Below are 26,162 nucleotides of genomic sequence, written 5' to 3'. Positions count from 1 at the left end.
TAGCTCAATATACTAAATATCCAAGACAGTGGTATTTCCTCAAAAACTTTAATCCTTGAATGCAGAAAAAAATATAAGCACTTAATAATAGTGTTACTTATCACATACTGAGTTTTATTGATATAACTTAGTTTTAGGAATATAACATATTCCTGAAGTAGGTGTTTTTTCTCATTCCCAAAGCAGCAAATAATAGTAGTCTCTTAATAATTATTTTTATAGTTAAGTGACAAATGAGTGAAATAAATCTTTACCTTAGGACTTTTTATGCTTTTTAAATATTCAGTACAACCATTTTTGAAGCCCATGTTAAGATTTAATTTCTTTTAGAGGAAATGACTAAGCCTGAAGTGTCTGGATGTTTGAAGAATAGACCGGAAGTAAGAGGCTAACATCCATCTCCACATTGTCTGTAGTTCTTTGTCAGATTAGATAGAACAGGAAAAATGGGTATTAAATTTCAGTCAGGGTTAATCAGCAGACACACCTTGGGCTGGTGAGAAGTTGAGTAATTATTGGGAAGTTCCATATTTAATGATTGGCTGGCTGCTTTGCCCTGCATAAATCATGCACTCTTGGCAGGTATTTTTGGATTATAACATTCTTTGGAAAAAAAATGTTTCTCAGAAGGTTATCCTATTCCTCTATTACTGCTCCCCTTACCTTAGAGAAGTGTAAATAGTATTGGCACTTTGCCTCAAAATGTAAAATTTATGAATATAGTATCTTGGTCTTTGAATACTATATATATAGTGTTCAAAAGTATACATATGTATATGTATATGTGTGTATACACACACACACACACACGAATGATATAAACTAATTTTTAAGTGGCATTTCATTTTCTTTTCTGTGGTCTCCTAAGGGTTTAGTGGATCCAAATTGGTAGATCACCCTGAACTAGCATAATATCTCTTCTGGAAAAGGAGCATATCCTAGGAATTTAACTCTAATATAACTCACCTGAACTCTCATTACTTAGGAAAATCTGCCATAGATACCCAGAAATTAACTGATTTTTTAACCTGAGAACTATAGAACATGACAATTACGAGAAGATTAATCTTATGTCAGACCTAAAACACTGGGTTCATCCTGGCTTTCCCACGTTAGAACGTGTACCAGAGAGCAAAGCAATCTGTTTGCGTACGAGAGTATAGTTAATGAGCACTACACATTTGAAAAATGGCTTCTCTCTGAATGTTTAGAAATACATACATTATTTCAAAGTAAGGCATAACTGAGTCTGTTTCTTTTTGACCAGAGGTAACATCTAAGTCTCAGAGAGAAAACCAATCTGTGTCTTGCAGCATTTCTGAGAGGGATCTTCTGGGACTTTCCAACAGAAATATTGAAAGGGTGTGAATGAAACCAAAAGATAACAACTTCTATACTACTGAATTAATGTTTCTAACTTAAAATATTGTCCCTCCATATATTAATTTTTCTACTAATTATTATTATGGATACAAACCATGAGTGCATATGTTAAGAAACTGTTAGTTATGGATATAGTATTTCACTTTAAGGAAAAATAGTCTTCATGTTTAGAATGTGTTGACTCTAGTTATGTCACATTACTTTATTTTAAAAGATATGCCAAAGGAATAAGCTTCTTTCTCCAGTAGAAGCAAAACCAACAATTCTCTATATTGTACCAAATGTGTTCAGGACTCTTTTGATTCAAGCTCAGTCATTCTGCATATGCTATATCCAGTCCCAAGTCTAAGTCACAGGAAAGTTTCTTTTCTCACCATTTTCTGTCTTTGGGAACCAACTGGGTCCCCTGATTCATTTGGTGGGGTTTTAAATGCTTGCCTGCAGTAATCATTCCTTTCTACCCCAGGGATCCATTAACCTAGCCTTACAAGAAACTTTCAGAAATTTGATCAGCAAAAATTTCACTGCATCTACAGATTTTCCATTGACCTCATCCCTGGTATGGAAGGAGAGCCATACATTTCCCCAATATTCTTAACTACATCACTATTGGTGAAGAGATAGTCATTTGCTCACAATAAACATTTGAGACGACATATAAGTAATTTGGTTCTGTGCTAGTAGATGAACTACCTTTAAGCCATGTTTCTTTTTACTTCCTCCTCCCTCCTAACAAGCTCCAATGACCATTCAGTGATTCATGTGTGAGCTTTTGTTCATTTGTTAGTTTCCCTCCAGTAGTGATAGATTTATACTACGTCCTCTACACCTTCTTCTTTATTCACATTTACAACTAAGTTACTACAAGCAGCTATGGGAGAAGGAGAACCAAAGAATATGAAATGAATGTATGATCTTAGCCTTGTTAGCACCATACGCTGATCTATGGCTGTCACTTCCAACCAACAAAGGCCAAACAGGTAGCTTCTGACAGTGTCTGCAATTAACACACTATGCACGTGAGCATGTCACTGATATATTTCCATGAAAATCAAATTATGTCATGGCTACTTCAAATATCATCCATAAAAGCATAAGAAGCAAGGAAAATAGGTAAAAATATATATGGGGAAAGCAAAGCAGGACACCTTCAATTATAATGAAAAATAATATTTAATATATCCTACTAGTTTTTCATGAGCCAGAAAAATATGTAGTCAACTAGCACTGTCCCCATTCACAGTTGTTTATAACTTTCTTAAAATAATGCTTTGGGGGCTAAAATATCTCAGAAGTCATCTTGGCCAAGAAACAATTTTGTTCAGAAAATTCAATTTAAAACAAAAAACCAGAGCAGTTTCTGAATTACCTGACCACAGGGAAGAAGAAAGCATTTCAACTATCTAAAAGTGTATATGCAGGGAAACACTTTTTTTTTTTTTTTTTAAGATTAGCATGGCCCAGAAAACAAAGAACTTGAGTGTCAGATATAAGCAGGTAAAATTCAATCATTCTGACAAAAGCTAAGAGCGTTCATGTTCATTTGGTCCTGTCTTCTCATTTTAAAGATGAGGAAACTGAGTTTCAGAGAAGTCTTCAGAGAAGAATTAAATAATTCATTCAAGGGACAAACATAACATTACAACTCTCTTTGCTTGAAGATGTTTTAGTCCTGTAAAATTGCTCAGAAAGCATTCAGCTGAGAATGAGGAGGCCTGAATTCTATTTCTGGCTCTTTAAACAAGATGACACCCTAGGCAAAGCACTTAACTGCTCAGTTCCCTCATGTGGAAACTGTACAGTTGAACTAGAACATCTCCAGAAGTCCCTTCCAACTCTGAAGAGCCATGATTCAATCACAGAAATTGCTAGATTGTTTCTCTTTCTTTTAGTTTGTTTTTCCATGAGCCTTTAAGGGTATCCTGACCACCACTCTTCCTGTCAATTACTCACAGAACTGGGAGCAGAAACTTTTACTTGTTTTTTCTAAATACTATATGTGTTCTCTGATCATCTCAGCCGAAATTGATTATTCTTTTCCTTGTCCACAGTTTCTTAATTTTACCACTTTCTATTTAGTTATTTAGATATATGTAGAAATGTCCAAGAAGCATGTGAAAAGTCTTCAATTTTACTTTTAATCAATGAAAATTAAAATTGGATGCTACATTTTACCTATCAAACATGAAATTATTAGGAAGTGATAATATTCAATGTTAGCTGTATGTGCAGGAAAACAAAATTTTCATATTCTGAGAGTATAATTGTAAACTGGTACGGCCTTTGCAGAAGGATATTTGGCAACACATATCAGAAGGCTAAAATGAGTATCTCATGACCCAAGAAATCCAATTAAAAGAATTTATCTTAAAGACATAAACAAAAATGTACAAAAGAGCAGTGTACATCATAGTATTATTAAATAAGCAAATTAGAAACAACCTATCAAACAATAAAACACTGTTTTAAGTTGTGGTACACCTATATAAGATACCATTCCACCATTAAAAAGCATGTTCATAAAGACAGATTAGGAAAAGGATAAAATGGGAAGGACACAAAACTGTATGTACAAAATGTATGAAAACATAAAATCCAAAATTTTAACAGTGATTGCTTTTGGATGAATATTCTTCTTCTCTTTATTCTCTGATTTGTAAAATCTTTGATGAACCTGTATTACATAATAATGAGAAGTCAGATATGCTATGTTTTCTCTGGCAGGGTTTCCAAGCCTAGTCAGTTTGAACACAGAGGTGAACACTAGTTGGGAACTCAGAGGTCTATGGCTTCTCTCTTATGTCTCCTATGAGTGGGCTGAAGGCAGGTCAGACAAACTTCCTGACCTTCAGTCTCCACATTTCTGAAATGATGTGATTGGGAAAGGGCAATCTTTTTTATATTCTCAATATCTATTTATTCTATAAGTCCATTAAATACTCAATTTATGAAAGAGAAAAGGAGTGTTATACTCTTGTAAACAAAACATGAAACAAAAATGAGTACACATGAAAAAATACAATGAGGGGTTGGTGATAATAGAGAATATTTTATTCTTAAATCTGACACTTCAGATTTTTAAATATTCCAAATAAAAATAAATGAATGGATGGATCGCAGAAAAATACCTTATTTCTTCCTGATTCATTTATTGGTGGAAAAGTTCTAAACAATTAAATCAGCCCATATGGGAATGCTGTGATGTTAAACAGAACTTCCAGTGACCCTTGCAGAACAGGAGCCCTGATTGCCAGTTTCTTTCTGGTTTGAACTGGAAGTTACAGCTCACACTATTTATGGTGTAATGATGCCATACAGATGGGGAAATCAGATCAAGTGGAATTAGAAATTTGGGTTCTAATTAGATCCAGCTGTTCCGTGGAAACTGAATCTTTATCTCTAGGCCTTAAAACTAGTAAGCACAAGTTTCACATTTTAAAGAGCATTTTGAACCTGTGAAGATATAAATGCAGAAATAACAAATTTTGAAATCTTGACTATGTCTGCCTTATAAACAGGTTCTGTGTTTTTACTGCTATTACTGAGAAAAGGTCATTAGCTTTCTGCCTACTGTTTGCTTATGAGAGTATGTGCTACTTTTCGGCCTTGAATATTTTAAGAAAACTTTCTACCAATGAAGCTTTATTCTTTTAGATGTATTTTTCTAAGTTTTGATTAAAATAAATATAATGTAATTACCACATTCACTAAAACAGAGCTGTGATTTTTTTTTTTTTTTTTGCGGCACACGGGCCTCTCACTGTTGTAGCCTCTCCCGCTGTGAGCACAGGCTCCGGACGCGCAAGCTCAGCGGCCATGGCTCCCGGGCCCAGCTGCTCCGCGGAATGTGGGATCCTCCCGGACCGAGACACGAACCCGTGTCCCCTGAATAGGCAGGCGGACTCTAAACCACTGAGCCACCAGGGAAGTCCCAAGAGCTGTGACTTTTAGTGTAAAAAGAAAAAATTTAAAAGTAAATATCAGCTAATACCAACCATATGGAGATCTCATCTTGTTTTCTTATAACTGTGAGACATCAGTATTTTAATATCTTTATTTTGGAGAATAGATTGATAATTAGATAACAAATGACTTGTACTTTTCTCTGAGAGAAACAGTAACAGTGTTTTAATAATACATTCTTACCTCAATCTTTAAAAAAAATTTTTTTTAAAGAGTAAAAAAACAAACAAACCAAAGCTCATAACTGTGTGGCAAAAATATTTATCTGTTTTATTTACTGATGTATGCCACCCCCTAGAATAGTCATTGCACATGGTAGAAATTCAAAAATATTCTGTGCATGAATAAGGAAATTAAATTCAAATATATAATTATTTTTGATTAATGAATGAAATGTGAGATATAAAAATATTTACCACATCAAAGAGTAAAAGCTGACCTACATGTGGTTATTAAGCTTCTACTAAGCTCCACCTGCTTTCAGAGAGTTTGTATAATGGAGCGGTAATAACACTCACTTTGGAAAATGATCTGAGTTCAATTCCAGGATGAGCACTTTACTTGTATGACCTTGGGAAAGTCATCAAATCTTTTGAATCCAGATTGCTTTTCTACAAAGTATGTATAATAATATCCAGCACACAGGTTACTTTGAGGTCTGAATGAGAAATGAGTAGATTCAATAAACAGTATCATATTAGTTACTACTCACTGTACATACCTATCAAATCCCTGCTTCCTTTCTTTGCTCTTATCCTTTGTTTAATCTTTAACACCTTTCAGCTACTCTAACTGAAATACAATTCATTCTACCTAGACAGCTCAAATGTCATGTCTCTATGAATCCTTTTCTGATTCCCCCAATCAGATGTGACTTCTGTATCTTTGTCATATTATTTGTCACATTCTCTCCTGCACATTTTAAACTCACGGATGAATGTATATAACTTGTGCATTACTCTGTTTAATAATAATAACAACAACAATAACAGAAGCAGCTAATATCAATTGAACATTTACTAGGTGCCAAGCACTGTGCTGAGTGTTTAAGTGCTTTTTTTAATACATTACTCCTATTTAATCTTCACAATCTTACATAAGTACTATTATTACCTTTTTTTCAACTTTCTGTGTTGAAGTTTAAGTTACCCAACAAGTAAAGAATTACCTGTAAATTCCCTGAGTGCACCTACTGCATTCCAGGAATTATATCAAGTGCTTTACACAAGATCTTTTGCTTAAAGAATATAGCTATTTTATGATGTAGGATTTATCCATATTTTACAAATAGGGCAATTAAGGCTCAGAAAAGTTAAGTAACATTCCCAAGATCATATGACCCATAAACTAACAGTTAAGATGAAAAATTATGTCCAATTTCAATTCTAAAACCGCTATTTTTCTTTTGCCTAACATAGAGCAGTGTCTTCTTTCTACCAAATGCTCAATAAATACTTCTTTTAAAAAACTGTATTTTTTTCTCACACATGTGATCTTTCATTATTTGCACTACGTTGTATTATGAAACTGTATCTTTCTTTATCTAATGTGGGAATATTTGGCTAAAAACAGTTTGGTTATTTATTTTAGCTTGTAATCCGAATAAAATGTTTTCAGGTTAATTCCACATTTTTCTCATTTTCTAACCCAGAAGTCAGCAAACTGTGGTCAAATCCAGCCATCTGATTATATTCATAAATAAAGTTTTATTGAAATATAGCATACCCATCTGTTTACATATTATCTGTGGCTACTTGCACATTATAATATCAGAGTTGAGTAGCTGCAATAGAGACCATAGGACCCACAAAGCTTAAAATATTTACTATTTGGCCCTTTGCAGAAAAAGTTTGCCAGTCCCTGTCTTAAATAATCATGGGTTCTATCTTGTGGTCTTATCTTTAGTAAATTAACTCCTTCTCTTTGAACTCAGTATTTTAAACCACCTTGGCAGAAGTAAAAATTCATTGACTCATAACCCACTCCCCACCACTTCAAAATAGGTTCCAGGTCTTGAGGAGAGGTCTTGGAATTCAAAGTTCTGTCTCAGGTACTTCAAATACAGTGTATAACCAATAACAATGCTAAAAATAATTTTATTTCTTCAATTTTTCTGTTTTAAAATATCAAAAATTTTTAGGCTCATAATTTATTATAATCTTAATAAAAGGCTGAAGAATAATGAGTGACAAAGGTGGCTGCCCATAAACATAGACAGTCTATGAATCTGCAACTCTTGATTCTCCTTTTAATCTATAGTCTTTGATTCAACTATAGCATTTCTTTGGAGTATTTATATGTATTTATATATATATACTTAGTAAATATGAAGTAACTTTAAAATATTTTAGAATAGACTAATATTCATATACAATAAATTTTCTTTCCTGAAACTAAACAACTACATTGAAATTTTAAAAGCCTGCCATTTCAGAAATTCCTATCCAATTAGATGTATTAAATAAGAACTCTTTTCCCACCTCACACCCTTTATTTTGTATGCTTATTATTTTGTATTAGATTGAAGCATTTTATTTTTCATTTATTATATATATATATATTTTTTCATTTGACTGTATAGCCTTATCTGATTGCTATTCATTATTGTACTAATCTATCTGTTTATAAAATGTGATGATCACAGCTGCTGAGTCTGTTGCTGCTGGCATGACCAAGTGCTATGCTATGACTTTACATGTTATTTATTATCATGACAATTTCAAGGTAGATATTAATATTTTAATTTGAAAGATGGCAAGCTGCAGCTCTGAGATCTTTGTAAACTGTCCAAGCTCACAGTTAAAACATGGCAAAGCTACTTTTAAAACCCATGGCTAAAGGCTCCAAAGTCTTACTTTTTCCCCTACATGACACCTCAAATAACCCCATTTATTCCTGGAAAACAGCCATTATATAAATATGGCTAAATATTATTTAGCACTTAAATGAGATGAGCTATCAAGACTTGAAAAGACATGGAGCAAACTTAAACACATATTGTTAAGTGAAAGAAGTCAGTCTGCAAAGACTATATATGGTATGATTTTGACTATAAGACATTCTGGAAAAAGCAAAATTATGGAGACAGCAAAAAAGATCAGTAGTTTCCAAGGGTTCAAGGGAAGGGGAAAAGGGATGAATAAATGGAACATAGGGCATATTTAAGGCAATGAAACTACTCTGTGTTATGCTGTAACAGTAGATACCGACATTATATATTTGTCAAAACCACAGTATGTACAATATCAAACTATAGAACCTAATATAAACTATAGACTTAGTTAATATTAACATATCAATATTGGTTCATCAATTGTAACAAACGTACCACACTAATGCAAGATGTTAATAATAGAGCAAACTGGTGGTGGGAGAGGTAGAGGTGATATATGGAACTCTCTATACTTTCTGCACAGTTTTTCTCAAATCTAACACAGGCTCAAAAAAATAAATTCTAGGACTCCCAGTTTCCAGCTCTGCATATAAGGAGCTTGGAAGTCTCTAGTCAGTCCTAAAAATGAGTAAAAAGCTGAACAAAATGAAAAATCAAAAACTATTCTTGTATCTTAAGAAAGGGGAGGACACAGTGCAAACCACTGCACCCAAGATTGGAGAGACAGGTGAATACAGGGAATCATGGCTTACATGAGCAGAAACTGACCAGAGATACAGTGTTGTTACTGGTGAATTTCTGGAAACTTAGTGGGGAAAGCTCTGAGGGTTAAAAATTCTGGGAGGACTTAAAGGGGCCTCCATAGTATTATAAGATTTACTTCTAGGAGGTTAACCAGATTCCCACAGTAAATATCTGAGAAAAATCCCTTCAGGCTTCCAGCAGGGGAAGGGGAAAAGGAACCATTTTGAACTACATAATATACAAATAGAATCTTTGAAATCTGAAAAGCAAAGAGAAAAAAGACTGAACAAAACAGAACAGAGCATTCAAGGACTGTGGGACAACAATAAAGGAGTAACATATGCATAAAGGGAATATCAGAAGGAGAAGAAAGAAAGAAAGGAACAGAGGAAATGTTTGAAACAATAATAACCAAATTTTCTCAGATTAATGTCAGGCAACAAACCACAGATCCAGGGAGCTCAGAGAACACCAAGTATGATAAATACAAAAACAAAACAAAACAGAACAAAAACCCATATAAGCATATCATTTTCAAATTACAGAAAATCAAGCATAAGTAAAAAATCCTGAAAGAATCCAGAGGGAAAAAAACACCTTATCTACAGAGGAACAAAAACAAGAATTACATCTGACTTCTCCTAAGAAACCACATAAACAAGAAGAGAGCAGAGTGAAATATTTAAAGTGTTAAGAGGGGAAAAAAAACAAAAAAACCCTAAAATTCTGTACTCTGTGAAATTATCCTTCAAAAGTAAAGGAGGGCTTCCCTGGTGGCGCAGTGGTTGAGAGTCCACCTGCCAATGCAGGGGACATGGGTTCGTGCCCCGGTCTGGGAGGATCCCACATGCCATGGAGCGGCTGGGCCCATGAGCCATGGCCATTGAGCCTGCACCTCCGGAGCCTGTGCTCCACAACAGGAGAGGCCACGGCGGTGAGAGGCCCACATACTGCAAAAAAAAAAAAAAAAAAAAAAGTAAAGGAGAAATAAAGACTTTCTCAGACAAACAAAAATTGAGGGAAATTGTTGCCAGTAGACCTACCTTGCCAGAACTGTTAAAAGAAGTTCTTCAGAGAAAAGGAAATTAACACAGGTCAGAAACTCAGATCTACATAAAAAAAGGAAGAGCACCAAAGAAAGAAAAATTGAAAGTAAAATAAAAACTTTTATTTTTCTTATTCATAAGTGAGCTAACAGTAACAGTTTGTTCAAAATAATAGTAAAAATGTACTTAATTATTTAAGCTTATGTATTTTATATATATATATATGCATATATGTGTGTATGTGTGTGTGTGCTTTATATATAAGCAAAGTGAATGACAGCAATGATACAATGGATGGGAAAAAGGAATTATAATTATTTTGTTATTATAAGGCACTTATACTACCTGTGAGGTGATATGATGTTCTTTGAAAATGGACTTGAATTAGCTGAAAATGTACATTGTAAACTATAGGACAACCATTTAAAAGAAAAGTATAACTGAAATGCTAAGAAAGAAAAGAAAAATGGAATCACATGAAATGCTCAATTAAAACCATAAAAAGCAGAAGAGTAGAAGACAAAAATAGGAACAACAGTCTGGGAACCAAGAGGGCAGAGTAGAAGAATGTGCTCTCACACCCTCTTGTGATAATACGAGAATCACAACTAGCTGCTGGACAATCATGGGCAGGAGGACACTGGAACTCACCAACAAAGATACCCCACATCCAAAGAAAAAGGAGAAGCCACAATGAGACGGTAGGAGGGGTGCAATCACAGTAAAATCAAATCCCATAACTGCTGGGTGAGTGACTCACAGACTGGAGAACACTTATACCACAGAAGTCCACCCACTGGAGTGAAGGTTCTGAGTCCCACGTCAGGCTCCCCAACCTGGGGGTCCAACAATGGGAGAAGGAATTCCTAGAGAATCAGATCTTGAAGGCTAGTGGGATTTGACTGCAGGACTTTGACAGGACAGGGGGAAACAGAAACTCCACTCTTGGAGGACACACACAAAGTAGTGTGTGCATCAGGACCCAGGGAAGGAGCAGTGACGCCAGGGGACACTGAACTAGACCTACCTGCCAGTGTTGGAGGGTCTCCTGTAGAGGTGGGGGGGTGGCTGTGTCTCACTGTGAGGACAAGGACACTGGCAGCAGAAGTTCCGGGAAGTACTCCTTGGCGTGAGCCGCAGAGTCCGCCATTAGCCCCACCAAAGAGCATGGACAGGCTCCAGTGTTGGGTTGCCTCTGGCAAAAAAACCAACAGGGAGGGAACCCAGACCCACCCATGAGCAGTCAAGTAGATTAAAGTTTTACTGAGCTCTGTCCACCAGAGCAACAGTCAGCTCTACCCACCACCAGTCCCTCCCATCAGGAAATGTACACAAGCCTCTTAGATAGCCACATCCACCAAAGGGCAGACAGCAGAAGCAAGAAGACTATAATCCTGCAGGCTGTGGGAAAAAAAAAAAAAAAACACTTTCACAAAAAGATAGACAAGATGAAAAGGCAGAGGGCTATGTACCAGATGAAGGAACAAGATAAAACCCCAGGAAAACAACTAAATGAAGTGGAGATAGGCAACCTTCCAGAAAAAATAATTCAGAATAATGATAGTGAAGATGATCCAGAACCTCGGAAAAAGAATGGAGGCAAAGATGGAGAAGATGCAAGAAATGTTTAACAAAGACCTGGAAGAATTAAAAAACAAACAAACAGAGATGAACAATACAATAACTGAAATGAAAAATACACTAGAAGGAATCAATAGCAGAATAACTGAGGCAGAAAAACGGATAAGTGACCTGGAAGACAGAATGGTGGACTGCACTGCTGTGCAACAGAATAAAGAAAAAAGAATGAAAAGAAATGAAGACAGCCTAAGAGACCTCTGGAACAACATTAAACATGACAACATTCACATTATAGGGGTCCCAGGAGAAGAGAGAGAGAAAGGACCAGAGAAAATATTTGAAGAGATTATAGTCGAAAACTTCCCTAACATGGGAAAGGAAATAGTCACCCAAGTCCAGGAAGCGCAGTGAGTCCCATACAGGATAAACCCAAAGAGAAACACACCAAGACACATAGTAATAAAACTGGCAAAAATTAAAGACATAGAAGAATTATTGAAAGCAGCAAGGGAAAAATGACAAATAACATACAAAGGAACTCACATAAGTTTAACAGCTGATTTCTCAGCAGAAGCTCTACAAGCCAGAAGGGAGTGGCATGATATACTTAAAGTGATGAAAGGGAAGAACCTACAACCAAGATTACTCTACTGGGCAAGGATCTCATTCAGATTCCATGGAGAAATCAAAAGCTTTACAGACAAGCGAAAGCTACAAGAATTCAGCACCACCAAACTATCTCTACAACAAATGCTAAAGGAACTTCTCTAAGTGGGAAACACAAGAGAAGAAAAGGACCTATAAAAATGAACCCAAAACAATTAAGAAAATGATCATAGGAACATACATATCGATAATTACCTTAAACGTGAATGGATTAAATGCTCCAACCAAAAGACACAGTCTTGCTGAATGGATACAAAAACAAGACCCACACATATATATATATATATATATATATATATATATATATATATATATATATATATATATATATATATATATATATATATATATATATATATACTGTCTACAAGAGACCCACTTCAGATCTAGGGACACATACAGACTGAAAATGAGGGGATGGAAAAAGATATTCCATGCAAATGGAAATCAAAAGAAAGCTGGAGTAGCAATACTCATATCAGATAAAATAGACTTTAAAATAAAGAATGTTACAAGAGACAAGGAAGGACACTACATAATGATCAAGGGATCAATCCAAGGAGAAGATACAACAATTATAAATATATATGCACCCAACATAGGAGCACCTTGTGCTCCTATATAAGGCAACTGTTAACAGCTATAAAAGAGGAAATTGACAGTAATACAATAATAGTGGGGGACTTTAACACCTCACTTACACCAATGGACAGATCATCCAAAATGAAAATAAATAAGGAAACAAAAGCTTTAAATGACACAATACACCAGATAGATTTAATTGATATTTATAGGACATTCCATCCAAAAACGGCAGATTACACCTTCTTCTCAAGTGTGCATGGAACATTCTCCAGGATAGATCACATCCTGCGTCACAAATCAAGCCTCAGCAAATTTAAGAAAATTGAAATCATATCACGCATCTTTTCTGACCACAATGCTATGAGGTTAGAAATCAATTACAGGGAAAAAAACATAAAAAAACACAAACACATGGAGGCTAAACAATATGTTACTAAATAACCAAGAGATCACTGAAGAAATCAAAGAGGAAATCAAAAAATACCTAGAGACAAATGACAATGAAAACACGACAACCCAAAACCTATGGCATGCAGAAAAAGCAGTTCTAAGAGGGAAGTTTATAGCTATACAAGCCTACCTCAAGAAAGAAGAAAAATCTCAAATAAACAATCTAATCTTACATCTGGAGAAACTAGAGAAAGAAGAACAAACAAAACCCAGAGTTAGCAGAAGGAGAGAAATCATAAAGATCACAGCAGAAATAAATGAAACAGAAACAAAGACAAAAATAGCAAAGATCAATAAAACTAAAAACTGGTTATTTGAGAAGATAAACAAAATTGATAAACCATTAGCCAGACTCATCAAGAAAAAGAGAGAAGACTCAAATCAATAAAATTAGACATGAAAAAGGAATAGTTACAACAGATACCACAGAAATACAAAGCATCCTAACAGACTACTACAAGCAACTCTATGCCAATAAAATGGACAACCTTGACGAAATGGACAAATTCGTAGAAAGGTATAACCTTCCAAGACTGAACCAGGAAGAAATAGAAAACATGAACAGACCATTCATAAGTAATGAAATTGAAACTGTGATTAAAAATCTTCCAACAAACAAACGTCCAGGACCAGATGGCTTCACAGGTGAATTCTATCCAACATTTAGAGAAGAGCTAACATCCATCCTTCTCAAACTCTTCCAAAATATTGTGGAGGAAGGAACACTCCCAAACTCATTCTATGAGGCCACCATCACCCTGGTACCAAAACCAGACAAAGATACTACAAAAAAAAAAAAAAGAAAATTACAGACCAATATCACTGATGATTATAGATGCAAAAATCCTCAACAAAATAATAGCAAACAGAATCCAACAACACATTAAAAGCATCATACACCATGATCAAGTGGGATTTATCCCAGGGATGCAAGGATTCTTCAATATATGCAAATCAATCAGTGTGATACACCATATTAACAAATTGAAGAAGAAAAAACATATGATCATATCAATACATGCAGACAAAGCTTCTGACAAAATTCAACACCTATTTATGATAAAAACTCTCCAGAAAGTGGGCATAGAGGGAACGTACCTCAACATAATAAAGGCCATATATGACAAACCCACAGCAAACATCATTCTCAATGGTGAAAAACTGAAAGCATTTCCTCTAAGATCAGGAAGAAGACAAGGGTGTGCACTCTCACCACTATTATTCAATATAGTTTTGAAGTCCTACCACGGCAATCAGAGAAGAAAAAGAAATAAAAGGAATACAAATTGGAAAAGAAGAAGTAAAACTGTCACTGTTTGCAGATGACATGATACTATACACAGAGAATCCTAAAGATGTCACCAGAAAAATACTAGAGCTAATCAATAAATTTGGTAAAGTTGCAGGATACAAAATTAATGCACAGAAATCTCTGGCATTCCTATGCACTAATGACGAAAAATCTGAAAGAGAAATTAAAGAAACATGCCCATTTACCATTGCAACAAAAAGAATAAAATAACTAGGAATAAACCTACCTAAGGAGACAAAAGACCTGTATGCATAAAACTATAAGACACTGATGAAATAAATTAAATATGATACCAACATATGGAGAGATATACCATGTTCTTGGATTGGAAGAATCAATATTGTGAAAATGACTATATTACCAAAATCAATCTACAGATTCAATGCAATCCCTATCAAATTACCAATGGCATTTTTTAAGGAACTAGAACAAAAAAATTTTAAATTTGTATGAAGACACTTAAGACCTCGAATAGCCAAAGCAGTCTTGAGGGAAAAATACAGAGCTGGAGGAATCAGACTCACTGACTTCAGACTATACTACAAAGCTGCAGGAATCAAGACAATATGGTACTGGCACAAAAACAGATACATAGATCAATGGAAAAAGATAGAAAGCCCAGAGATAAACCCACACACCTATGGTCAACTAATCTATGAAAAAGGAGGCAAGGATATACAATGGAGAAAAGAGAGTCTCTTCAATAAGTGGTGCTGGGAAAACTGGACAGCTACGTGTAAAAGAATGAAATTAGAACATTCCCTAACACCATACACAAAAATAAACTCAAAATGGATTAGAGACCTAAATGTAAGACTGGACACTATAAAACTCTTAGAGGAAAACATAGTAAGAACACTCTTTGACATAAATCACAGCAAGATCTTTTTTGATCCACCTCTTAGAGTAATGGAAATAAAAACAAAAATAAACAAATGAGACCTAATGAAACTTCAAAGCTTTTGCACAGCCAAGGAAACCATAAACAAGATGAAAAGACAACCCTCAGAATGGGAGAAAATATTTGCAAATGAATCAATGGACAAAGGATTAATCTCCAAAATATATAAACAGCTCATGCAGTTCAATTAAAAAAAAAAAAAAAAAACCCAATCCCAAAATGGGCAGAAGACCTAAATAGACATTTCTCCAAAGAAGACATAGAGATGGCCAAGAAGCACATGAAAAGCTGCTGAATATCACTAATTATTAGAGAAATGCAAATGAAAACTACAATGAGGTATCACCTCACACCAGTTAGAATGGGCTTCATCAGATAATCTATAAACAACAAATGCTGGAGAGGGTGTGGAGAAAAGGGAACCCTCTTGCACTGTTGGTGGGAACGTAAATTGATACAGCCACTATGGAGAACAGTATCGAGGTTCCTTAAAAAACTAAAAATACAATTATGATATGATCCAGCAATCCCACTACTGGGCATATATGCAGAGAAAACCATAATTCAGAAAGACACATGTACCTCAATGTTCACTGCAGCAACTATTTACAATAGGTAGGTCATGGAAGCAACCTAAATTACCATTGACAGATGAATGGATAAAGAATATGTGGTACATATATACAGTGGAATATTAGCCATAAAAAGGAACAAATCTGGGTCATTTGTTGAGACATGGATGGATCTAGAGACTGTCATACAGAGTGAAGTAAGTCAGAAAGAGAAAAACAAATATTGTATATTAATGCATATATGTGGAACCTACAAAAATGGTACAGATGAACCAGTTTGCAGGGCAGAAATTGAGACACAGATTTAGAGAACAAATGTATGGATACCAAGGGGGGAAAGCAGCAGGGTGTGGGGTGGGGGTGGGGGTGTGATGAATTGGATGATTGGGATTGAAATTTATACACTGATATGTATAAAATTAATGACAAATAAGAACCTGCTGTATAAAAAATTAAATAAAATTAAATTAAAATTTTTTGAAAAAAGAAATAAAAACATATGTCCATACAAAAAAAAAAAAAAAGGCTCTGTAACAAAGACAGCATAGTATTGACAGAAGAAGAGACAAATAGATCAACAGAACAGAACAGAGAGCCCAGGAATACACCCACATAAATATAGTCAACTGATCTTTGACAAAGGAGCAAAGAAAAAAAAATGGAGCAAAGACAGTCTTTTCAACAATGGTACTGGGACAACTGATGTCCACATGCAAATAAATGAATCTAGACTCAGACATTATATCCTTCACAAAAATTCACTCAAAATGGATCACAGGCTTAAACACAAAATGCAAAGCTATAAAACTCCTAGAAGGTAACATAGGAGAATACCTACATGAACTTGGGTATGGCAATGACCTTTTTATGTTGTTTTTTTTGAGGTTGGGTCAGCCAATCTAGAGTGTTTGATCTATTGATTATTTTCTATATACCAGACAGATCATCCAAGGATGCTATAATGTAGGAAAGTGAGACTTAGAGTAAGTGAACGTCCAAAGCCTCAGTGCCGTGAGGAGGGGAGATAGGATTGAAGCCCAAGACTGTCTGGTCTCAGAGCTCATATCTTCTCACCGTGCCCGGGGGACTCTAGATTACCACTTTATTATGCAAGGACATAAGTCAGGAACAGCCAGGTAGAAGAGATGCATAGGGCAAACTATGTGGGAAGTGATGAAGAGCTTCTATACCCTCTCCAGGTGCAACACTGTCCTAGAATCTCTATGTGTTCACCAACCTGGAAGCTTGGTGATGACTTTTTTAGATACAACACCAAAGGCACACAATCCATGAAGTAAATAACTGATAAACGGAACTTTCATTAAAATAAAAATCTTCTGCACTGTGAAAGACAATGTCAAGAGAGTGAGAAAACGAGCCATGGACTGGGAGAAAAGATTTGCAAAAGACACAGCTAATAAAAGACTGTCATCCAAATTATATGAAGAACTCTCAAAACTGAATAAGAAAACAACCTGTTTAAAAAAGTGGGCCACAGACCTTAACACACACCTCACCAAAGAGGATACAGAGATGGCAAATAAGCATACTAAAAGATGTTCCATACCCTCCACATCATATGTTACCAGGGAAATGTAAATTAAAACAGAGAGAATAAAGAGAAGAGTTCAATAAAACTGATAAGAAGAGATCAAAAAACTGATAAGCTTCTAGCCAGTCTAAGAAAAAAAGAGAGAACACATAAATTACTAATATCAGAAATGAAAGAGGGGATATCACTCTTTCCCCACAGAACTTAAAAGAATAATAAAGGAATATGATAAACAACTCTATGCCTATAAATTTGATAACCTAGACGAAATAGACCAATTCCTTGACAGGCAAAATCTGAGAAAACTCACATAAAAAGAAGTAGACAATCTGAATAGGCCTATATTTATTAAATCAATTGAATCCATAATTAATTACATTCCAAAACAGAAAGCAGCAGGCCCAAGTTGGTTTACTGGTGAATTCTATCAAATATTTAAGGAATAAATTATACCAATTCTCTACAATCTCTTTCAAAGTATAGAAGTGAAAAGAATACTTCCTAATTTATTTTTTGTGGCCCTAATACTCAAACCAGATGAAAACATTTCAAGAAAAGCTTTACAGACTAATAACTCTCGTGAATGTTGGTGGAAAAATCCTCAAAAAAATTAGCAATTTCAGTTCAAAAATGTACACAAAGAATTATACACCACAATCAAGTTGGTTTTATCCTAGGTAGGCAAGGCTGGTTCAACATTCAAAAATCAATTAATGTAGTCCATGACATCAACAGACTAAAAAACAAAAATCATACTATGGTATCAAAGATACAAAAAAAAAATCATTTGACAAAATGTGAAACTCATTCATGATAAAAACTCTCAGTAAACTAGGAATAGAAGGGAACTTCCGCAACTTGATAAATACTATCAATAAAAACCCTACAGCCAGGCTTCCCTGGTTGCACAGTGGTTGAGAGTCCTCCTGCTGATGCAGGGAACATGGGTTCGTGCCCTGCTCCGGGAAGATCCCACATGCCATGGAGCGGCTGGGCCCGTGAGCCATGGCCGCTGAGCCTGCGCGCCTGGATCCTGTGCTCCGCAACGGGAGAGGCCACAACAGTGAGAGGCCCGCGTACCACAAAAAAAAAAAAAAAAAAAAAAACCTACAGCCAACATCATACTTAATGGTGAGGAACTTGCAGCTTTTACTCTAAGATCAGGTACAAGGCAAGAATGGTCTCTCACAACACTCCTTTCAACATCATACTAGAAGTCCTTCCCAATGCAATAACGCAAGTAAAGGAAATAAAATGTAAACAGACTGGGAAGAAAGATATAAACTTGTCTTTATTCACAGATGATAATTATCTATGTATAAAATCAGAAGAATCAATTATAAAAACTGAAACTAATAATTGAGTACAGCAAGGTTGCTGGATACAAGGTAAATATAGAAAAGTCAATTATTTGCCTATATACCAAAAATGAACAAATAGAATTTGAAATTACAAACACAATATCATTTACATTAGCACCTCCCAAAATGAAATAATTAGGTACAAATCTAATAAAATATATACAGATCTATATGAGGAAACCTACAAAAATCTGATGAATAAACTCAGAGAACTAACTAAATGGAGAGATATTACATATTCATGGGTAGGAGGACTCAATAGTATAAAGATGTCAGGTTTTCCCAACTTTATCTATGGGTTCAATGCAATACAATCAAAAGCCTAACATGTTATTTTATGGATATCAACAACAGAATTCTAAAATGTATATGTATAGGTAAAAGACTCAGAAAAGCCAGTGCAATATTGAAGGACAAGAACAAAGTTGGAGGACTGATACTACTGACTTCAAGACATAAGATGACAGTAGTCAGGATAGTATGGTATTAGCAAAAGAATAAACAAATAGATCAATGGAACAGATAGAGAGCCAATCATTAGACCCCATAAATATAGTCAACTGATCTTTGACAAAGGAGCAAAGGCAAAACAATGAAACAAAGATTGTCTTTTCAACAAAATAGTGCTAGAACTGGACATCAACATGTAGAAAAATGACATAGACCTTACACCCATCAAAAATTAACTCAAAATGAAACCATGACCTAAATGTAAAACACGAAACTATAAAACTCTTAGAAAATAATATAGTAGAAAATCTTAAAGAACTTGTATATGGTGATGTCTTTTTAGATATAACAACAAAGACACAATCAATGCAAGAAAAAATTGATAAGCTGAACTTGATTAAAGTTTTTTAAAAAATGGCTCTGTGAAAGACAATGTCAACAGAAAAAAGACCAGCCATAGACTGGGAGAAAATATTTTGCAAAAGTCATGTCTGGAAAGGACTGTTATCCAAATGTCAAAAAAGCCCAACAAACAAAAAACAAAAACCTTTAAAATTCAACACTAAGAAAACAAACAATCCCCTTAAAAAATGGGCCAAAGATCTTAACAGATACCACACCAAAGAAGATACACAGATGGCAAACAGGCATAAGAAAAGATGTTCCACATTATATGACATCATGGGAATGTAAATTAAAACAATGATGAGATATCATTATACTTCTATTAGAATGGCTAAAATCCAGAACACTGACAACACCAAATGCTGGTGAAGATGTGGAGCAACAGGAACTCTTATACATTGCTAGTGTGAATGCATAATTGTACAGCCACTTTGGAAGGTTTCTTACAAAACTAAACTTACTTTTACTATAAGATCCAGCAATCATTCACCTTGGTACTTCCCAAAGGAACTGAAAACTTATGTCCACATAAAATCCTGCAGGCAGATGTTTATAACATCTTTATTCATAATTGCCAAAACTTGAAGGCAATGAAGATGTCCTTCAGTAGGTGAATGAATAAATAAGCTGTGGTACATTCAGACAATGGAATATAATTTAGTGCTAAAAAGAAATGAGTTAACAAACCATGAAAAGATATGGAGGAACTTTAAATGCATATTGCTAAGTTAAAGAAGCCAATCCAAAAAGGCTTCATACTGTATGAGTCCAATGATATATGTCATTCTAGAAAAGGAAAAACTGTGGAGACAATAAAAAAGATCAGTGATTTCCAGCAGTGTAAACAGAAATGAATATGCAAAACACAGAGGATTTTTAGGACAGTGAAAATACTTTGTATGATATTATGATGATGGATGTGTCATTAAACTTTCGTCCAAACCCATAGAATGTACAACACCAAGAGTGAACCCTAAGGTAAATTATGGAGTATGGGTGATTATGATGTGTCAATGTTAAGGTTCATCCTTGGTAAAAAATGTACCCTTCTGGTGAGTGATGTCGATAATGGGGAAGATATGCATGTGTTTGGGGCAGGAGTATAATGAGATATCTCTGTACATTCTTCTCAAGTTTTTTGTAAACCTAAAACTTCTCTAAAATATAAAGTCCTTGGAAAAATAATCTACTAAGAATAAAATAAATCGTAAATATGGTTATGACTTCACTCACAATTAACTCCATTCCTCTGCTCATTATCTGATTTTGAAAGTGCATATTCTGTACCCTGAACATATTCAGTAGGGTGTGGAAAGTCAGTGCCAGCTATGAGATAGGATGCAAGATTTACTGTAGGTTAATATCAAATAAGTCCGTGATAGATAATTTCTGAACTTATTCTGATAGAAATGACTAGTGATACTTTTAACACAAGTAGATACCTTCTAAGCATAAATAAAGTTTTGACATCATGGGGTGCTGGTTTTCAATGAATACATAAATTTGGGAGGGGACTTTCTAACCCATGAGTTCGACGATGGAATACTAAGTATTTTTCCCACTGACAAAAAAAAAAATTCAGTAGATAAATGGTGATGGAGAAATACAGCACATTTTATACTGTAAGATTCAGTGTTGAAGTTGCAGGAAAACTGCCCATCACAGCCGGTCTGTATACATTTGAATTTGCATGTTTGTCAAATTGAATTTTTAGTTCTGTTTTTGGCTACATTCAATTGAAACTCTTCCTATGGCGTCAAAACTACATACTTTTAATTCCATTCAGAGGAGGATTTATTGTGCTTGTATTCATTTACACAAGAAGCATTTATTAAGTATCTTCATTTCAGCAGAGTCCAGAACTAATTGCTGAAGTGGGAGGTTAAAAAGAAATTATAGTGATGTTCTAAACCATTAAGAGGCTTACAAAAAGTTGAAGAGCCATCTCAAGCAAAGGAAATGATAGTGTTATGGCCCTGTGTACTGACATATCTGATGTAGAGAAGTGATCAGACCAAATGTACGAAACAGGCAGGGATTCCTATGAAAAAAACACCATCTATAGCCTAAAGCCTTAAGATCGACTTAAAAGAATAGATCACTTGAATGAAAATTGTATAGAAACATTTACACTAATATGTTTGCATCCAAATTTAGAGAATTCAGGATTCCCTTTTTCCTATGGTGAATGATTCTTTAGTATTGGTAATCGCCTAGCATTTATGTATACAAACATAAAACATAAATTTTGCACAGGTAACAAGCAGAATAGCTGTATCACAAAGCAGCCTTGCCATCCTAAAGTACAGGAGTATCTGGTAAAGTGTGGATTTTTGCTTTTCCGGGTGCTTGGGAAGGTCCCACACTAAACTGATTCAAATTTCTCTCTTCTTTTTGCCTTGGGAGGACATAGCTTTGCAGTTATGACCCATGGCACAGACTTCTGAAGACCCACTTCTCTCCTTCATTCTCTTCTACTCCACTCTTCCTCTACTATTTCAGAGTTTGAAAAACAGGATAGTTTAGAAGTTTGGGATTAGCAGATGCAAACTATTATATATAAGATAGATAAACAAGGTCCTACAGGATAGCACAGGGCATTATATTCAATATCCTGTAATAAACCATAAGGGAAAAGAATATGAAAAAGAATATATATGTAATGTATAACTGAATCACTTTGCTGTATACCAGAAACTAACACAACATTATAAATCAAGTATACTTCAATAAGAAATAAATTAAAAAAATAAACAATAGTAATATGTATTGTTTGTTTTCCATACACTGTGCTAGTTACTTGAGGAGTAGAATGGCAAGCAAGACAGACCTATCCTTGTCCTTCTACAGGTATAGAAGGAACTGAGAAAATTATGACATGAATGACTCTTTAATTAAATTTTTGAAATATACCACAAAGAAATAGTAACAACTGCCATAATGGTCTATTACAAAGCACTATGACTTAATTTTTACCCCAAGGTCTCCTGGGCAGTGACCCTAACAACTTCAGCTTAGTAACATTAAGTACAATTATTACTGCACACATTAACATTATTACTCTTTTGCGGTATTACATACCCTGCCAAATTTTAAGCTAAAAGCACTGTATATATCACTTAACCTTGCACACAGCACCATGGAATTTCCTCCTGTTTAGAAGTGAAGAAAGTGAATAAAGCTTGCCCAGATTCAGAGTATTTAAGAACCAGAACTGAGTTCTCACTTAGGTCTGATTGGTCCCAAAGTCAATTCCGGTACTTCACACCCCCAATCTGGTGCATTGACTGTTTTAAACATCTACTGTATTGGCATAAAAATGGATTCATTATTATTACACCCTAATGGTGTAGTGAAAAGGCAAAATTTCCCAGTAGAAGGCAGAGCAGTTTTGCTGGCCCCTCTGTCCCATCTTCTGTAGGAACGAATCTCTTAACCTTTCTGAGTCTTGGTTTATCTACAAAATGAGAGATTAGGCCAGATATTTCTTAGGCTTTTTCTATCATTGAATTATGAAAGCTTTTATTAATTAGCTTCTACAGACCTGACATAAGGGGAATGTTCCTCATAAAGGAGAGAATTTGGTGATTTGTTTCTATTGATAATTTAAGTAAAACCTTCTGAAACTCAATTATCTGGATGTATCTGGTTATGTTCTTGGGGAAGGTTTTGACCCGGATTTTCCAAATAACTGCAACATGTCTCTCTAACTCATTTATTAACACATGAAATGGGTGTCCCCAAATTGGCCCCAAGGTCATGATATTGCAACATGGACATCTAATAATATTGTTCACTTCAAAAATAATAGCTAGGATTTGTCACACAGAATACAGAAAGATGCAAGAGTATTGAGCAAGGAACCCCATGGGTCACTGCAGTTTGATAAAGGAGATCTGAAACAGCAGTCCACAAAGAATATCTTGAAATAGCTTTACACTCAGACAGTGAAGCACAATAGTATAAAGAACTAGTGAATTCTTTAAAAGGCAAACAAAACCTCATGTTTCTTCACAGGAACCATCTCTGGGAATGGGCTCTAACAATGGTTCAAAGGGATATTATCTCGACCTTCACAAAAACTGTAATAAGTGTTGGAAAAAAGTCTAACGATCAAGAATAAAATACAATTCTCTGCCAAACATCTGTCCTTTGGCGAATCAAGTATGCACATTAGTTCAAAACATTACACTAATAAGTAACATTAACATGTACACTGATTTATTTATTGTTTGAAATTACTATAAAGCCAAAACACGAGTCACAAAAGATGCCTGAAGTTTTGTTACTATATTTAGAAAGAAACACTCAGTTTTTTTCTCATGAGAAATGCCCAACATGAAGAAACAAATTTAGAAACAAAAAGATCTTTCAGGAAAGAGGATTTTTATTTAATAATGGCAAAGATAAAAAGGGAAGGTAGCATTAGGGTCTGGCAAGAGAAGGGAGCAGATGCCAACATGTACGGACACAAGCTTACAAAGAGCAGGCTGGGGACACTGGGTGTGAACTTTATACATGCCAGCTTTGATGGTGTGATGTTCCCTGTGGCTTGCCTCCTTTGGCAATAGATAATAAGGAGGAAGTTTGTTACAACAAACTATTTGGAATGCTTAACAAGTGCTTCCACAATAGAGAAAAGGATTATTGTTTTCAAAATCCGTAGCTAGATTTAGAACTGAATTAGTAACTACAACAGCACAGCTGAAAACCTTATACTCACTTGTGTAGTAACATTAATCCAGAAACAGGTTCAGTCACTTGTCCAGCATCCCAAAGCTAGGCATTCTTTCTCTATTAAAAGTATAATCTTTTCAGTCACAATTCAAATGTCATTTCCTTCCATGGCCCCTGCACGGCCCTGTCCAAAGCATAATTGCTTCTTGCTTTCTGCATCCATAACATCAGATGCACAGTCCTTTTGTACTGCAAGTTCTCTTTCCATGTTTTACTTTATATTAGAGGGCCAGCTCCTTAGGGGCAGGAAGTGTTCATTTATCATCAGATCCACAATATTCAGCATGGTGCTTGATGCATAGAGATTACTCTACATTAAGGGTTTCCTTTTTTTAAGGGAAACATGAGTATGTGATTAAATTCTTAATTAAATGAGCTACTTTTTGATGCCTACTTGCTTTATTCATTAATTATCTTACGTGGGCAGGAATAAGCCACATTTTTTTTTTTTTTCTGCACCAAAGAATTCAGAAACCTGAATTTTCAAGTCTCTGTCAAATGCCTTTGTAAATGTGCCAGACTTCTCAGTCACTTAATGCAGGCCAGGTGAAAGAGCTGCTGAATTGTTTATTATGGCAGATGGTGGCTACTGCACCTCTATCTCATACATGTAATTGCTTTTTCTTCTGGGAAGAACAGTTTTAAGGTGAGGACTCTAATTATATGTAGGTCTATTTAATAATTAAGTAAAATACTAATAAACAATTCGAAAATAGAAAATTAACAAGCGTTTCTACAAGAATATACATTTATTTTACCTATTTTAAAAGAACTCTGGAAAGCTAAAATCTTTAGAGAACTACAGGCTTCTGGATATATTCTACTTTGGTAAGTTTTATACTTGTCAGTTATTGTGAAAGTATTGTAGGCCACAAAATTGTTATTCAAACGAATTGTTCAGCAAAACCATAATGTTAGGTAAGAGGTCTCCATCTAAAAGGTTAGATGATTATTTTTTGTATTATAACTGCGCAGGCTATAAATCTTCCATTTTCTGTAGCAGGCTTGACCCAATATGATGAACAGAATGTAGTGACTTCATGGAAAGTTCATTGGACTTGGCATTGGAAGGCCTTTACTGATGTTCAACTTTCTTACTTATGTTAGCATAAGTTCATGTGCCTGACACACAGTGAGGCCAGACCAACCATAACGTCAGAGTTTGGCACAGAGAAAGGTTTATTGCAGGGCAATGCAAGGAGACGGGTGGCTCATGCTCTAAAAAACCCCTGAGCTCCCCAAAGGGCTTCAGCAAAGCATTTTTAAAAGCCAGGTAAGGGAGGGGGCTCGTGGGGTATGATTAGCTTGTGCACAGATCTCTGATTGGCTGATGGTGAGGTAACAGGGTGGCGTCATAGGGGTTAACATTATCAGCCCTTAGGTCCCAGTAGGCCAGGCGCTATGTGCTCATGGTCATCAAGTAGTTAATGTCTTCCATTTAGTGGGGGGGGGGGGGGGGTTCACATCTGTAAAACAACTCAGGAAATGTGCATCAGATACTGTTATCTAGGTACTTCAGAGAGGAGCTAAAGTAGAGAATATGGGGGAAGGGCCTGTCCCA

General features: G+C 35.3%; 1 protein-coding gene across 1 annotated transcript in view; it reads right to left on the bottom strand.

The window, feature by feature from the left end:
- The window catches only part of NEGR1 (neuronal growth regulator 1), a 913,167-nt gene that overhangs the window by 223,968 nt on the left and 663,037 nt on the right, over positions 1-26,162 (bottom strand). The gene's annotated exons all lie outside the window — the stretch shown is intronic.

Source organism: Tursiops truncatus, chromosome 1, assembly GCF_011762595.2.
Source record: "Tursiops truncatus isolate mTurTru1 chromosome 1, mTurTru1.mat.Y, whole genome shotgun sequence".
In the NCBI taxonomy this organism is placed as follows: domain Eukaryota; kingdom Metazoa; phylum Chordata; class Mammalia; order Artiodactyla; family Delphinidae; genus Tursiops; species Tursiops truncatus.
This window is presented reverse-complemented; position numbering and strand designations above follow the sequence as displayed.